Source organism: Oncorhynchus gorbuscha, linkage group LG12, assembly GCF_021184085.1.
Source record: "Oncorhynchus gorbuscha isolate QuinsamMale2020 ecotype Even-year linkage group LG12, OgorEven_v1.0, whole genome shotgun sequence".
Lineage (NCBI taxonomy): Eukaryota > Metazoa > Chordata > Actinopteri > Salmoniformes > Salmonidae > Oncorhynchus > Oncorhynchus gorbuscha.
Genome location: NC_060184.1, coordinates 5,641,624 through 5,653,900, shown reverse-complemented (window position 1 = coordinate 5,653,900; position 12,277 = coordinate 5,641,624). Strand labels below are relative to the sequence as shown.

The 12,277-nt window shown below is 43.3% G+C and overlaps 1 protein-coding gene across 1 annotated transcript in view; it reads left to right on the top strand.

Moving 5' to 3' along the window:
• The first annotated feature begins 232 nt into the window (after positions 1-232).
• The window catches only part of LOC123990476 (protein-tyrosine kinase 2-beta-like), an 80,384-nt gene continuing 68,339 nt past the window's right edge, over positions 233-12,277 (top strand). The window contains exon 1 of the mRNA XM_046291022.1: positions 233-387. The gene's annotated coding sequence lies outside the window, so the exon portion shown is untranslated. The remainder of the gene's footprint in view (positions 388-12,277) is intronic.

Below are 12,277 nucleotides of genomic sequence, written 5' to 3'. Positions count from 1 at the left end.
GATTACAAAATAATATCCTTTATTTTCCTAAAACACAAAAGACATTGACAGAGAGAGAGAGAGAGAGAGAGAGAGAGAGAGAGAGAGAGAGAGAGAGAGAGAGAGAGAGAGAGAGAGAGAGAGAGAGAGAGAGAGAGAGAGAGAGAGAGAGAGAGAGAGAGAGAGAGAGAGAGAGAGAGAGAGAGAGAGAGAGAGGTCCACGCTACAGAAATAAGGAAGTAGCCTACCTACCAAGGCAAGGGAGTGGCTTGGCTCGAGTAAATACCTGTTCCACTTACACCTTCTGTTGGAGTTATAGAGTCAGTCAGGACTAGGAACCAATCTATTAGAAATAACTATAGAACATTTCTGTGCAGATGCTCGTGGAGGAACATGTCCTTGAATTAGGTAAGACGCAACTATAATAACTTCAATTTGTTTTTAAAATGTCAGATGTGTAAACTCAGATTCCGGTAGCAGACGGTTACCTCCGGTCAAAGCGGTTGAAGTTATCAATTATTGTTTACGTTTTACTGGAAACTAAACTATTCGTGGGTCGTTTGAAGTCGGTCAAAATTCGACCATCATATTAGTTATAATATAAACATGAAGCCCGAGGAGAGAACAGTAAGGCGCTTGACATTTCTTGACGGTATGAGGGCTTTTACCAGTGTAGATATATGAAAGCATTGCATTTGCTACCTGAGTTGAGTTGGAAGAATCTCCATTATCACTGCAAGTCTGTTCAGGTGAATATTGTTTGCGCTCATTCCAGCACCTGGGGTTATGACTCCGCAGTATGCAACCCTACCTACTCCAACTCAACCCTACCTACTCCAACTCAACCCTACCTACTCCAACTCAACCCTATCAACCCTCCCTACTCCAACTCAACCCTACCTACTCCAACTCAAACCTACCTACGCCAACTCAACCCTATCAACCCTCCCTACTCCAACTCAACCCTACCTACTCCAACTCAACCCTACCTCCGCCAACTCAACCCTATCAACCCTATCAACTCCAACTCAACCCTATCAACTCCAACTCAACCCTATCAACTCCAACTCAACCCTATCAACTCCAACTCAACCTTATCATCTCCAAATCATTCCTATCAACTCCAACTCAACCCTATCAACTCCAACTCAACCATATCAACTCCAACTCCACCCTATCAACTCTACCTACTCCAACTCAACCCTATCAACTCCAACTCAACCTCATTGACTCTGAATCATTCCTATCAACTCCAACTCAACCCTATCAAACCTGCCAACGCCAACTCAACCCTACCTACTCCAACTCAAACCTATCAACTCCAACTCAACCCTATCAACTCTACCTACTCCAACTCAACCCTATCAACTCCAACTCAACCTCATTGACTCTGAATCATTCCTATCAACTCCAACTCCATCCTATCAACTCCAATTCAACCTCATCAACTCCAACTCATTCCTATCAACTCCAACTCAACTATTCCAACTCCATATCAACTATTCCAACTCCATATCAACTATTCCAACTCCATATCAACTATTCCAACTCCAAATCAACTATTCCAACTCCATATCAAGTATTCCAACTCCATATCAACTATTCCAACTCCAAATCAACTATTCCAACTCCATATCAACTATTCCAACTCCATATCAACTATTCCAACTCCAAATCAACTATTCCAACTCCATATCAAGTATTTGTATTCTGACTCTTTTGGAAAAGGTGGGTATACAGGGGGGGGTCTGGATTTTGGCCTCGGAGGTCACCTGATCTGTCAAACGTAGTGTCAGTTTTCAGACATTGGTTTTTCAGCTGTTAAACAGATATTATGGATTAGAAGAAGGTGTATAATGCCTTGAAAGAAACATTATGGGAGCATTTCATAAAAAATATGTCATACCCATGGTATTTCTGTCAGTGGCTGATTGAACATTACTAGTGATGATACATAGAAATGCTTATTGCGTAATAATGGAGACAGCTCCTGTCCTGAATGACTGATATTAATTACAGAGACAGACAAGACGTGACCTGTTTGAGTAATGACTGTTTCCTATACGATACTATATTAATTACAGAGAGCCTTGACATACCCCCCTGTTTGAGTAATGCCTGTTTCCTATACGATACTATAATAATTACAGAGAGTCTTGACATACCCCCCTGTTTGAGTAATGCCTGTTTCCTATACGATACTGTATTAATTACAGAGAGCCTTGACATACCCCCCTGTTTGAGTAATGACTGTTTCCTATACGATACTATAATAATTACAGAGAGCCTTGACATACCCCCCTGTTTGAGTAATGACTGTTTCCTATACGATACTATAATAATTACAGAGAGTCTTGACATACCCCCCTGTTTGAGTAATGACTGTTTCCTATACGATACTATAATAATTACAGAGAGTCTTGACATACCCCCCTGTTTGAGTAATGCCTGTTTCTTATATGATACTATATTAATTACAGAGAGTCTTGACATACCCCCCTGTTTGAGTAATGACTGTTTCCTATACACTACTACTGTATAATACAATATATTAACATTATATATGAATATACTACTCTTTATACTGTAAGAAAAGAAGCAGTACACACACACACACACAATTGACGTGGGCGACATTTTGGATATTCCACCTGTATATGCTTCCCTGTTGTGTGTCAACAAACATGCAGTTGACATGTTGAGGAATTTCTATTCAAATTCCTCAAATCTACTATGACCTTAACCTAGATTCCTTTATTCCACTATGACTTTAACCTAGATTCCTTTATTCCGCTATGACCTTAACCTAGATTCCTCTATTCTACTATGACCTTAACCTAGATTCCTTTATTCCACTATGACTTTAACCTAGATTCCTTTATTCCACTATGACCTTAACCTAGATTACTCTATTTTACTATGACCTTAACCTAGATTCCTTTATTCCACTATGACCTTAACCTAGATCCTCTATTCCACTAAGACCTTAACCTAGATTCCTCTATTCCACTATGACCTTAACCTATATTCCTGTATTCCACTATGACCTTAACCTAGATTCCTCTATTCCACTATGACCTTAACCTATATTCCTTTATTCCACTATGACCTTAACCTAGATTACTCTATTCCACTATGACCTTAACCTAGATTCCTTTATTCCACTATGACCTTAACCTAGATCCTCTATTCCACTAAGACCTTAACCTAGATTCCTCTATTCCACTATGACCTTAACCTATATTCCTGTATTCCACTATGACCTTAACCTAGATTCCTCTATTCCACTATGACCTTAACCTATATTCCTTTATTCCACTATGACCTTAACCTAGATTACTCTATTCCACTATGACCTTAACCTAGATTCCTCTATTCCACTAAGACCTTAACCTAGATTCCTCTATTCCACTATGACCTTAACCTAGATTGCTCTATTCCACTAAGACCTTAACCTAGATTCCTTTATTCCACTAAGACCTTAACCTAGATTCCTTTATTCCACTAAGACCTTAACCTCGTACAACCATCCCCCAAGTCTTGCGAGCTTACATTCTATTTTGCTACATGGATTCCACAGATTGATAGCACAGGAATAATTACAAGGCAATTATAACCTAACCTTTCTCCCCAGATAATTTATCCTCCCTCACCAAATCACAACAAAATATCCCAAACACTAAGACCAGTGGCCATCTCTAAGTATGACAGTATGACAGTATCCAATTTGCTAAAGACATAAAAATGGTCCACACACATTCAAACAGTCATGAAGATGGCGCGACAGCATACGGGCCCTCAAATCCTCAAAAAGTTCTACAGCTGCACCAGTGACAAGCATATTGACTTGCTGCATCACCGCTTGGTATGTCCACTGCACCGGTCGCATGGCGATACAGAGGGTGCGGACAACCAAGGTGCATCACTGGGGCCGATATCCCTGCCATCCAGGACCTCTATTAAAACCCCGTATGGCTCCCGAACAGATTCTATCCCCAAGCCATACGACTGCTAAATAGCCAACTAAATAGCTTACCAAATGGCTAATCAAATAGCTAACCACATGGCTAACTAAATAGCTACCTAAATAGCTACCTAAATGGCTAACCAAATAGCTAGCCAAATAGCTTACCAAATAGCTAACCAAATAGCTAAATACATGGCTAACCAAATAGCTAACCAAATGGCTAACTAAATGGCTAACTAAATGGCTAACCAACAAGCTAACTAAATAGCTAACTAAATAGCTAACTAAATAGCTAACCAAATGGCTAACTAAATGGCTAACCAACTAGCTAACTAAATAGCTAACTAAATAAGTAACTAAATAAGTAACTAAACAGCTAACCAAATGGCTAACCAACTAGCTAATTAAATAGCTAAATAAATGGCTAACCAAATAGCTAAATAAATGGCTAACCAAATAGCTAACCAAATGGCTAACTAAATGGCTAACTAAATGGCTAACCAACTAGCTAACTAAATAGATAACTAAATAAGTAACTAAACAGCTAACCAAATGGCTGCATGGACCCTTTTCATTTCATTAAATGTTTTTACACTGACTTTATGCACATTCAAAAACTCTATACACACACACACACACACACACACACACACACACACACACACACACACACACACACACACACACACACACACACACACACACACACACACACACACACACACACACACACACACACACACACACACACACACACACACACACTGAAGAGCTCAGTGACTTTCAACATGGCACTGTCATAGGATGCCACCCTTTCAACAAGTCAGTTTGTCAAATTTTTGCCCTGCTAGAGCTTCCACGGCAAACTGTAAGAGCTGTTATTGTGAAGTGGAAATGTCTACGAGCAACAACGGCTCAGCCGCAAAGTGGTAGGCCAAGCTCCCAGAACGGGACCACCGAGACTTAGCGTGTAAAAAAGTTTGTCCTCGGTTACGACATTCACTAACAAATTCCAAACTGCCTCTGGAAGCAACGTCAGCACAATAACTGTTTGTTAGGAGCTTCGTGAAGTGGGTTTCCATGGCCAAGCAGCTGCACACAGGCCTAAGATCACCATGCACAATGCCAAGCGTCAGCTGGACTGGTGTAAAGCTCGCCATCATTGGACCCAGGCTTTAACTTCCTGACTGATGTCTTGAGATGTTGCCTCAATATATCCACCAAATTTTACTTCCTCATGATGCCATCTATTTTGTGAAGTGCACCAGTCCCTCCAGCAGCAAAGCACCCCCACAACATGATGCTGCCACCCCCGTGCTTCAAGGTTGGGATGGTGTTTTTTGACTTGCAAGCTTCCCCCTTTTTTCTCCAAACAAAACGGTGGTCATTATACCAAATCCATTATCCCTGTCGCCTTCCCCCTATACATATCTACCTCCATCACTCCAGTATCCCTGTCTCCTTCCCCCTATACATATCTACCTCCATCACTCCAGTATCCCTGTCTCCTTCCCCCTATACATATCTACCTCCATCACTCCAGTATCCCTGTATCCTTCCCCCTATACATATCTACCTCCATCACTCCAGTATCCCTGTCCCCTTCCCCCTATACATAGCGACCTCCATCACTCCAGTATCCCTGTCCCCATATCTACCTCTATCATATCCATGTCTCCTTCCCCCTATACATATCTACCTCCATCACTCCAGTATCCCTGTCTCCTTCCCCCTATACATATCTACCTCCATCACTCCAGTATCCCTGTCCCCTTCCCCTATACATATCTACCTACATCACTCCAGTATCCCTGTCTCCTTCCCCCTATACATATCTACCTTCCCCAGTATCCCTGTCTCCTTCCCCCTATACATATCTACCTACATCACTCCACTATCCCTGTATCCTTCCCCCTATACATATCTACCTCCATCACTCCAGTATCCCTGTCCCCTTCCCCCTATACATAGCGACCTCCATCACTCCAGTATCCCTGTCCCCTTCCCCCTATACATATCTACCTCTATCACTCCAGTATCCATGTCTCCTTCCCCCTATACATATCTACCTCCATCACAGTATCCCTGTCTCCTTCCCCCTATACATATCTACCTCCATCACTCCAGTATCCCTGTCTTCCCCCTATACATATCTACCTACATCACTCCAGTATCCCTGTCTCCTTCCCCCTATACATATCTACCTCCATCACTCCAGTATCCCTGTCTCCTTCCCCCTATACATATCTACCTACATCACTCCACTATCCCTGTCTCCTTCCCCCTATACATATCTACCTCCATCACTCCAGTATCCCTGTCTCCTTCCCCCTATACATATCTACCTCCATCACTCCAGTATCCCTGTCTCCTTCCCCCTATACACAATGCCCCATGGTGGTGGTGGGGTTATGGTATGGGCAGGCATAAGCTACAGACAACGAACTCAATGGCATTTCAACGATGACAATTTGATACCGTGATCACCTTTCATCCACCGCCTGTTTGGGTTCCAGGTATAAGCCTGTTTGGGTTCCAAGCATAAGCCTGTTTGGGTTCCAGGTATAAGCCTGTTTGGTTCCAGGTATAAGCCTGTTTGGGTTCCAGGTATAAGCCTGTTTGGGTTCCAGGCATAAGCCTGTTTGGGTTCCAGGTATAAGCCTGTTTGGGTTCCAGGTATAAGCCTGTTTGGGTTCCAGGCATAAGCCTGTTTGGGTTCCAGGTATAAGCCTGTTTGGGTTCCAGGTATAAGCCTGTTTGGGTTCCAGGTATAAGCCTGTTTGGGTTCCAGGTATAAGCCTGTTTGGGTTCCAGGCATAAGCCTGTTTGGGTTCCAGGTATAAGCCTGTTTGGGTTCCAGGTATAAGCCTGTTTGGGTTCCAGGCATAAGCCTGTTTGGGTTCCAGGTATAAGCCTGTTTGGGTTCCAGGTATAAGCCTGTTTGGGTTCCAGGTATAAGCCTGTTTGGTTCCAGGTATAAGCCTGTTTGGGTTCCAGGTATAAGCCTGTTTGGGTTCCAGGTATAAGCCTGTTTGGGTTCCAGGTATAAGCCTGTTTGGGTTCCAGGTATAAGCCTGTTTGGTTCCAGGTATAAGCCTGTTTGGGTTCCAGGTATAAGCATGTTTGGTTCCAGGTATAAGCCTGTTTGGGTTCCAGGTATAAGCCTGTTTGGGTTTCATGTAGAGCCCTCTGCGAAAAAGGTTCTACATGGAACTGAAAAGGTTTCTATCTGGAACCGAAATGGTTCTACCTGGAACCGAAAATAGTTCTTTAAAAGGTTCCCCTATGATGACAGGTGAAGAAGCCTTTAAGGTTCTAGATAGAACCTTTTTCTTCTAAGAATGTGTGGTGTCTGTGTCTGTGTTGAAATAGTTACGGTATCTCACAGGCTGATAAGATCTCTCATGAGAGCCGTGTTTCCATAACAACTAACGTGCTGGCACGACGGTGTCAGTGTGTGTGTGTGTGTGTGTGTGTGTGTGTGTGTGTGTGTGTGTGTGTGTGTGTGTGTCAGAAGAAGGGGCAGGACAGGTGTGTGTGTGTGCGTATGTGTGTGAGATGTCTCTCAGCTCAATTGATTATCTAATAATAATAATATATGCCATTTTGCAGACGCTTTTATCCAAAGTGACTTACAGTCATGTGTGTATACATTCTACGTATGGGTGGTCCCGGGGATCGAACCCACTACCCTGGTGTTACAAGCGCCATGCTCTACCAACTGAGCTACAGAAGGACCATTATCTGTTGCTGTGGCTCAATCTAACCAGCATCAGAGATCCTTGTTACTGTACGTCTGCTAGTAATACAGGCATGTTAACTGACAATAGATTGGGTCTCGTGTGGCTCAGTTGGTAGAGCATGACGCTTGCAACACCAGGGTTTTGGTTGTAGTGATGTTACCCAATGTTACCCACTGTTACCCACTGTTACCCACTGTTACCCAATGTTACCCACTGTTACCCAATGTTACCCACTGTTACCCACTGTTACCCACTGTTACCCACTGTTACCCAATGATACCCAATGTTACCCAATGTTACCCACTGTTACCCACTGTTACCCACTGTTACCCAATGATACCCACTGTTACCCGCTGTTTCCCAATGTTTCCCAATGTTACCCACTGTTACCCAATGTTACCCAATGTTACCCACTGTTACCCAATGTTACCCACTGTTACCCAATGATACCCAATGTTACCCACTGTTACCCGCTGTTTCCCAATGTTACCCACTGTTACCCACTGTTACCCAATGCTGACAGAGGTTGTATCAATGTTACCCACTGTTACCCACTGTTACCCACTGTTACCCACTGTTACCTAATGCTGAGAGAGGTTGTATCAATGTTACCCAATGTTACCCAATGTTACCCACTGTTACCCAATGTTACCCACTGTTACCCACTGTTACCCACTGTTACCCAATGCTGAGAGAGGTTGTATCAATGTTACCCAATGTTACCCAATGTTACCCACTGTTACCCACTGTTACCCAATGTTACCCACTGTTACCCACTGTTACTCACTGTTACCCAATGTTACCCACTGTTACCCACTGTTACCCACTGTTACCAACTGTTACCCAATGTTACCCAATGTTACTCACTGTTACCAACTGTTACCCAATGTTACCCAATGTTACCCAATGCTGAGAGAGGTTGTATCAATGTTACCCAATGTTACCCAATGTTACCCACTGTTACCCACTGTTACCCACTGTTACCCAATGTTACCCAATGTTACCCACTGTTACCCACTGTTACCCAATGTTACCCAATGTTACCCACTGTTACCCACTGTTACCCAATGTTACCCAATGTTACCCAATGTTACCCAATGTTACCCACTGTTACCCAATGTTACCCACTGTTACCCAATGTTACCCACTGTTACCCAATGTTACTCAATGTTACCCAATGCTGAGAGAGGTTGTATCAATGTTACCCAATGTTACCCACTGTTACCCACTGTTACCCACTGTTACCCAATGTTACCCACTGTTACCCACTGTTACCAACTGTTACCCACTGTTACCCAATGCTGAGAGAGGTTGTATCAATGTTACCCAATGTTACCCACTGTTACCCACTGTTACCAACTGTTACCCAATGCTGAGAGAGGTTGTATCAATGTTACCCAATGTTACCCACCCACTGTTACCCACTGTTACCCACTGTTACCCACTGTTACCAACTGTTACCCACTGTTACCCACTGTTACCCACTGTTACCCACTGTTACCCAATGTTACCCACTGTTATCCACTGTTACCCAATGTTACCCACTGTTACCCACTGTTACCCAATGTTACCCAATGTTACTCACTGTTACCAACTGTTACCCAATGTTACCCAATGTTACCCAATGCTGAGATAGGTTGTATCAATGTTACCCAATGTTACCCAATGTTACCCACTGTTATCCCACTGTTACCCAATGTTACCCACTGTTACCCACTGTTACCCAATGTTACCCACTGTTACCCACTGTTACCCAATGTTACCCACTGTTACCCAATGTTACCCAATGTTACCCACTGTTACCCACTGTTACCCAATGTTACCCAATGTTACCCACTGTTACTCAATGTTACCCAATGCTGAGAGAGGTTGTATCAATGTTACCCACTGTTACCCAATGTTACCCAATGTTACCCAATGTTACCCACTGTTACTCAATGTTACCCAATGTTACCCAATGCTGAGAGAGGTTGTATCAATGTTACCCAATGTTACCCACTGTTACCCAATGTTACCCAATGCTGAGAGGTTGTATCAATGTTACCCAATGTTACCCACTGTTACCAACTGTTACCCACTGTTACCCAATGCTGAGAGGTTGTATCAATGTTACCCAATGTTACCCACTGTTACCCAATGTTACCCAATGTTACCCAATGTTACCCACTGTTACCCAATGTTACCCACTGTTACCCACTGTTACCCAATGTTACCCAATGTTACACAATGTTAGCCAATGTTACCCACTGTTACCCACTGTTACCCAATGTTACCCACTGTTACCCACTGTTACCCAATGTTACCCAATGTTACACAATGTTACCCACTGTTACCCACTGTTACCCACTGTTACCCAATGTTACCCACTGTTACCCACTGTTACCCACTGTTACCCACTGTTACCCAATGTTACCCAATGTTACCCAATGTTACACAATGTTACCCAATGTTACCCAATGTTACCCACTGTTACCCAATGTTACCCAATGTTACCCAATGTTACCCAATGTTACCCAATGTTACCCAACCCAATGTTACACAATGTTACCCAATGTTACCCAATGTTACCCACTGTTACCCAATGTTACCCAATGTTACCCAATGTTACCCAATGTTACCCAATGTTACTCAATGTTACCCAATGTTACCCAATGTTACACAATGTTACACTAAGAAATTCCCAACTTTTTCCCAGTTCAACTACTAATAGAGAACGGTATGCCATTACGCAAGACAGGAAACGTACCTCTGCTTTCCTTCTGTGCAAACGTTTGTAAAAAAGAAAACATCCCAAACTGAAAAACTTTATTAGCAACTGACCATGTTAATCTTTCTGCGTTCACAGAATGATTCATTATGGAAACGCTCTGAAACATGAACAAATCCATGAAAATGATTGACCAGGAAATACTGAGTAAACACTGCTTTCACCCATTCCTAAATATGTATCTCAGCTCTCACATGAGCTGTAGGAATGTAGATATCGGCCCCCTCTAGACCCTCCCTCCCTCTATACCTCCCTTCCTCTCTCCATACCTCTCTCCCTTTCTCCATACCTCCTTCCCTCCATACCTCCCTCCCTCCATACCTCCTTCCCTCCATACCTCCTTCCCTTCATACCTCCTTCCCTCCATACCTCCTTCCCTCCATACCTCCCTCCCCCCTTCCCCCCCTCCATACCTCCTTCCCTCAATACCTCCTTCCCTCCATACCTCCCTCCCCCTCCATACCTCCTTCCCTCCATACCTCCAACCCTCCCTCCCACACACCCAGGTGGTGGTGCTAGCTTTTAGCAACAGTGTGGGGAGTGTCTCCCAGGCTCATCACACACACACACAAACACACACACACACACACACACACACACACACACACACACACACACACACACACACACACACACACACACACACACACACACACACACACAGAGTGAGAGACATGCACGGGGCCCTAGTTGAGGAATTCAGAGCCTCAGGCTAACAAAACAGCACCCCTCTCCAACAACAGCTGAAGCTCTGAGAACACAAAGACCGAGACACACCCAGCTCTGCTCTGCATAACGACACCACAGACTTAACAGACAGACAGACATAAACCAGGTCCTCCGCTATGGAGCGATAACATCACAGAGATATTAATATGGGAACACATACTAAGGTGCGTGCTGTGTAGTTGCAACAACAAGCCATACGAGGGCTGTTTTCTGGTGAGGTGTATTGACCAGGCCCCGTCCAGGTATGTTAGCTGCAGATGTTGACAATGTGCTGACTGGTTCTTATGCTTCAATGTGAGATAAGTAGGGCTTTACTTACTACTCCTGTAAGTGAGAGAAGTAGTACTTTACTTACTACTGTACTCCTGTAATTGAGAGAAGTAGGGCTTTACTTACTACTACTACTGTAAGTGAGAGAAGTAGGGCTTTACTTACTACTACTAGTGAGAGAAGTAGGGCTTTACTTACTACTACCAGTGAGAGAAGTAGGACTTTACTTACTACTACTACTGTAAGTGAGAGAAGTAGGGCTTTACTTACTACGCCTGTAAGTTTAATTTTTATTTTTTATTTTAAATTTTACCTTTATTTAACCAGGCAAGTCAGTTAAGAACACATTCTTATTTTCAATGACGGCCTACGAACAGTGGGTTAACTGCCTGTTCAGGGGTAGAACAACAGATTTGGAAATTTTCAGCTCGGGGGTTTGAACTCGCAACCTTCCGGTTACTAGTCCAACGCTCTAACCACTAGGCTACACTGCCGCCCCCTAGGCTACGCTGCCGTAAGTGAGAGAAGTAGGGCTTTACTTACTACTACTGTAAGTGAGAGAAGTAGGGCTTTACTTACTACTACTGTAAGTGAGAGAAGTAGGGCTTTACTTACTACTACTGTAAGTGAGAGAAGTAGGGATTTACTTACTACTCCTGTAAGTGAGAGAAGTAGGGCTTTACTTACTACTACTAGTGAGAGAAGTAGAGCTTTACTTACTACTACTGTAAGTGAGAGAAGTAGGGCTTTACTTACTACTACTGTAAGTGAGAGAAGTAGGGCTTTACTTACTACTACTGTAAGTGAGAGAAGTAGGGATTT